Consider the following 6,000-nt stretch of genomic DNA (forward strand, 5'->3'; position numbering starts at 1 on the left):
GTTAAGAACTTAATTTGTTCTGGAGGTCTGTTCTTAACCTGAAACTGTTCTTAACCTGAAGCACCACTTTAGCTAATGGGGCCTCCCACTGCTGCTGCACAATTTCTGTTCTCATCCTGAAGCAAAGTTCTTAACCTGAAGCACTAGTACTGGGTTAGCGGAGTCTGTAACCTGAAACTTATGTAACCTGAAGCGTATGTAACCCGAGGTACCACTGTAAATGCAAACTATGTTCTCCACATGTAAAAGGTGCCAGTCAACAAACAGGCTGGGGTGCCATGAAGACTGAGCCCTCCACACCAACCAAAATTTTAATAAGTCCCCATGGGCGCTCTCTCTCTCTCTCTCTCTCTCTCTCTCTCTCTCTCTCTCTCTCTCTCTCTCTCTGTTGCTCCATTCATTCTGCCATCTGCCCACTCTTTCCTTCTTATTTTATAATTTTTTATTTAACTTTCAAAAATATAAACAAACAACAAAACCAATTCCGAATCCAAATGTCGAGATTGCCCTGAATATCCTGGCTTCCCTCCCATCCCTCCATGGGCCCTATTAATCCTATTTTCAACTGCATATCACTATTTCTCCAATTTGTTTGAATCTTTCTAAGTTATCCATGCACACTGTTACATTACAAGAATGTTTAAAATCCTGCCATTGTTTTAACCTACTTAAAATAGTCTTGTATATACATTATAAACTTTCCCCATTTTTTTTAAAAATCTTGTCTTCTTGATTCTTGAGCTTCTCAGTAAATTTTGCCAACTCTTTCCTTCTTAAGGCTGCAAGCCTATGCATAAAAGGTAAAGGGACCCCTGGCCATTAGGTCCAGTCGCGGAAGACTCTGGGGTTGCGGCGCTCATCTCACTTTACTGGCCGAGGGAGCCGGCATACAGCTTCCGGGTCATGTGGCCAGCATGACTAAGCCGCTTCTGGCGAACCAGAGCAGCGCACGGAAACGCCGTTTACCTTCCCGCCAGAGTGGTACCTATTTATCTACTTGCACTTTGCTAGGTTGGCAGGAGCAGGGACCGAGCAACAGAAGCTCACCCCATTGCGGGGATTCGAACCACAGACCTTCTGATCGGCAAGCCCAAGAGGCTCAGTGGTTTAGAAGAGTTTGGATTTGATATCCTGCTTTATCACTACCTGAAGGAGTCTCGAAGCAGCTAACAATCTCCTTTCCCTTCCTCCCCCACAACAAGCCTTCAGGGATCTACCTGTGAACTGAATGAATGTAATTACTTTTATATTCACTTTAATAAGATAAATTCTTTTTAGGAGGGACAAGAAGGGATCTTACCAGGAATCTTATATAGAGAGGTTCAGACGAACCTGCAACAAGCAAACCGCTGTGCGTTTAAAGGGGAATGTTTAAACTATGCTAAGACATGGAACTTGCTAACACAAGTTAGGAAGGATATCATTAAACAATATATCCTCTCCTGTCTCCCATAACATCCCCACAGCTTTAACCCACATGGCTTCCCTTAATTTCGCATCAGTTGACTGGCACTTGCAATAAACCTCAATATGGACAGAGATTGGCAGCACTAGGAAGGTGGTAGATGTGCTGTATTACAGAGTCCTCAGCAGACACTGATGGAAACAGATACATTTCTTTCCCGAACAGGTGAATCCTTTCAAATAAGAGTTTCTACTGCTGCAGATGCTCTGGCACTGGGAATTTCGTGTCAACTCCATATGCCAGTGCATTCCATAATCAGACATCTAAATGCTGGCATCCACACTCAAAGTGTACTCCAGTTTAAAGCTCCCAACATTTTAGGCTATTAAGAGGCCCTAGAGCAGAAAATTGATTCCTGTGCAACAAAGGTCCTGAATAATTAGAACGAAGAAAATGTTGCAGCGTGACACGGTTCTGTTTGGGGTGCCAGCCAGCCAGCCAGCCAGCCAATTCCCTTTCCAAAATACTCCATTGCACGTGTCTCCATTTTTCCACCCTAGCCTTCCCATTCAGCGTTCTGTCACCTGCTAGTGCTTAGCTGCTGAGTTCACCAAGAAGGAAATATATGGCACTGAAATGCATTTGTGAACAAATGGTAAAGTCAAATGGGATGTTATCTGCGCAAGCCCCAGGGAAATTAGCGGAAGCTGTGCCAGGTTGCAAGTCTCATTAAAATAAAGCAATGGAAAATAGCCATGACTGGCTTTGCCAGACCGGTCTAAGTTTGCAATTCCTACATGGGGGTAAATCCTATCAGTGGCGTAGCGTGGGTTGTCAGCACCCGGGGCAAGGCAAGTAATTTGCGCCCCCTAACCCGTGGATTTGCGCCCCCTAACCCTAACCCCCAGATGTTGCGCCCGGTGCGGCCGCCCCCCCTGCACCCCCCACGCTACGCCACTGAATCCTATTCAAGATGCATCAGCACACATCTGTGTTGTATATTGTAGAAAACGGCAACACAAGCCCACTTTTTTTGCTATTCTTTTTCAGTGACAGGCTGTGTACATTCAGTGTGCTCCATGTGCTGTTCCTTTTCTAGTGTTGTACACACCACACCAGCCCCAGTTCAGACATACCCATTTCTTCCATTGAGTTAATGTGTTTTTTCACAAACCAGTTTTGATGAAGAAAGAGATTTTAAAGCTGAATAAATTTGCATCACAGCCCGCTTGTATACAACTAAAAGTGCATGTAACGTGTGTCTTTCTTGCTGGGGTGGTTCCCTACCAAGGTGAGGTCTCCGTGCGTATACCGCAGTGGAGAATCCCATTCCCTTTCTGCCCTTCGGGACCATCGCTTAGCTTCTGATTGTTCATTCACCTGTTTTACTGATGACCTGCAGGTGACACATTTTTAAAATCCACATTTTGAGACTGCCTGATAAATCAAAAACCTTGTATCTCAGGGAAAAAATGGTGTGCACACAAAGGTAAACCTAAACAAATACCTGCCCACAATATTGGGCTAGCCCAGGGGTCTGCAACCCGCGGCTCCGGAGCCGCATGTGGCTCTTTTACACCTTTGCCACGGCTCCGGGGCGGATACTAGCGAGGGGAGGAGGCGCATTGTGCGCCCTGACACTCCCCACTGTGGCGGGCGCTGTACTGGCTGTGACCGTCACCTTCCCGGTTTTGCGGCTCCCAGTTTTTCCCCCCTTCGGAAACGGGTCCAAGTGGCTCTTTTTGTCTTAAAGGTTGCAGACCCCTGGGCTAGATGGACCAATGTTCAGGACTCAGCAGATGGCCATTTCCTATGTTCCAGGCAGAAGGTATTCTTGAAAGTGGCGTCTCCCCTGTGGAAGGAAACAAACAACTATCAGACTTGTAGAAGACATCTGAAGGCAGCCCTGTATAGGGAAGTTTTTAATGTTTGATGTCTTACTGTGTTTTCATTTCTTGGAAGCCACCCAGAGTGGCTGGGGAAACCCATCCTATAAATGGGTGGCAAACAAACAGAATGGACAATGTGACATTTTGTGCCACCTCTCTGTAAAAGTGCTTGAAAACCATGGGAGCACTTCCACGAGAGTCCTTCACCTCTTTGGTCTTGAGAGGAAAATTCTGTTTCCTTTGTAACTTTGAAATAGTCACGAGGTTTGAGATTCAGTTCCAGATCCCAGGGACAACATGTTTGTGCTGCGTAGTAATATTATGAGTTCTGCGTCTATAGCAGGGGTCAGCAAACTTTTTCAGAAGGGGCCGGTCCACTGTCCCTCAGACCTTGTGGGGGGGGCCAGACTATATTTGGGGGGGGGGATGAACGAATTCCTATGCCCCACAAATAACCCAGAGATGCATTTTAAATAAAAGGACAAATTCCACTCATGTAAAAACACGCTGATTCCCAGACTGTCCACGGGCCAGATTTAGAAGGCGAGTGGGCCAGATCCGGCCCCCGGGCCTTAGTTTGCCTACCCATGGTCTATAGAAATCCATCCATTAGGGAAGCATAGATGTAGCCAAGGAGGAGCAGGGAAGGGCAGCTGCCCCACTAAATCAATAAAAATACATAAAAATATATAGCTAACTTAGTTTCTGCCCCCCCCCCCAAAGGCCTGCCACCCCTAACAAAAGTCCTGGCTACGCCCATGTAGGGCAGTGATGGCTCCTGAGCACAATCTGGCTCTTGGTGCGAGATGCTATCTGCAGACTCCCTCCACCCTCACCAACCCCAGACGAGAATGATTGACCGCTCCCCACATAAAATGGGGGTGCCTTTTGCGTGGTCGCACACAGCCCCCCCCCCCCGGATCCCAGTGCGGCTCCTGGCAGTTCGGGCTGGCTTCTCCCCCCCCCCCCCCAGGCTGGATACCTGGAGGTCTCCACCCACCTCCGCCAATCTCCCAATCCCACCTGGGGAGGCGTTGCCAGGGGATTGGCCAGGTGGGGGCGGGACCACCCTGCCCACACAACAGAAGGTGAATCTTACCTGCGAAGCGTCAGTTGGCTCCAGAGCTTCTCCCACCCTGCCCTCCCTCAGTTAAGCCTTCTTTTGCAGGTTAACCTCTTCTCTAGAGGTATGCAGGCGCTGCTACGTCAGGGTCGCCGTTGAAGGGCCAGAAAGGTATTCTCCTGCATTAGCAGGTTTGCCTTTCCTGTAGCAAAACGTCACAACTTTGGCGGTATCAGGCCTTGGGCGGAATCCTTTAGTCTATCTTCCCTAAATGGGGAGGGGCGTGAAGTGGTGACCCACGCCCCCCTTGCGGTGGTGATCCCAGGGTTCCCCATTAAAGGGGTCTTGAGGGGAGGCATTGGCCATACGCCGAGAGGTTGTCATTGCTCTCCCCTGTGACAGCGACAAAACGGGGGCAGGGTCTCTGCTTGAACATATGTTCTCCAGAGCCAGCCCAATCCCCACACATTCTGGATAACCCTGATGTCTCCCAGATCCCCAGCTGGGGACTGGGAAGGATAAACGCCCAATGCTTGAGCCAAGGTCTCCCTACATCTGAAACTTAATAAAGTTGTGGCCAATTTTAATCCCACAGCACGTTGTCTTGAGTCATTATTCTGCTCAGGGGTCACCTGGGGTTGGGGGGACTCCACCTGTCCACGCAAATGTCAATGAGCAGCATCTTAGGCAATGCCTTTGGATTATAGGGTGTGTTGCGTTGGGCTGGGGCCTTTTTCCATTTCTAACTCCTCTAATCAAATCACCCAACAGAAGTAGTTGCTGACCAGAGTTGTATGTTAAAAAACAACAACAAGCACCATTTATTGCATTTTTAAATAAGTGTGAGACAGTTCAGACCTCTGAGTTTTGCAGGCAGATTTTTCACCTTGTTACTTATTTATACAACACATGTTGCTTTTAAAAAAAGTGGGGGGTTTGTATTTAGCTTTGCATTTTTCAACTCCTCAGCTTACATATTTAGTCCTTCGTCAGCTTGTGGGGGTGGGGTGGGGATACATTATGGAACTGTAAATCACTGCAAAAACCATCTCTTGTAACTGTCAAACTATATAATGGGGAAAGTCATAACTCTAACTAAGATGTTTCCCAACATCCCTCTGCTGCCTTAAATGAAGATATAATTAACCAGTGAAGTATTTTGAGTCAATTTGCTGTTTAGGAACTTCTCTGTCAAGAGCCCAGTGATTCACTGCTGTATCTTATACATGTCTTGAAGTTGCCCGTTAAATCATCCCAAAATGAAATGCTTCTCTAGTGTATGTTGTAAGCTAATTGCTATATTAACAAAGCCATTAGTAGGGAATCCAACCAAATTTCAGAGCGATTTCAGTCATAGGCCTTATTAAAGAATAGTGCTTGCTCCCTTGATTGGAAATAAATGATCAGTCACTTTCACTGAATAACTGTTTCCTTACTAATGAAAAGTCAGTAGAATTAGGGTCATTTTCCCTGAGTCGAGTCCTACTTCAGAGGGAGGGCAGCTCACGTAGGGGATGACATGGTGGCGAAGTAGCAGTCTCCTGGCCTCCTGACAGCTGAGTCAGTCAACTGGGAAGTTGATCACGGTGAGGGTTTGCAAAGCATGCCTTCCTATTCGCTTGTTTCTCCCTTTTGCCCTGAGT

Source organism: Podarcis muralis, chromosome 13 (genome assembly GCF_964188315.1).
Source record: "Podarcis muralis chromosome 13, rPodMur119.hap1.1, whole genome shotgun sequence".
Classification (NCBI taxonomy): Eukaryota; Metazoa; Chordata; class Lepidosauria; order Squamata; family Lacertidae; genus Podarcis; species Podarcis muralis.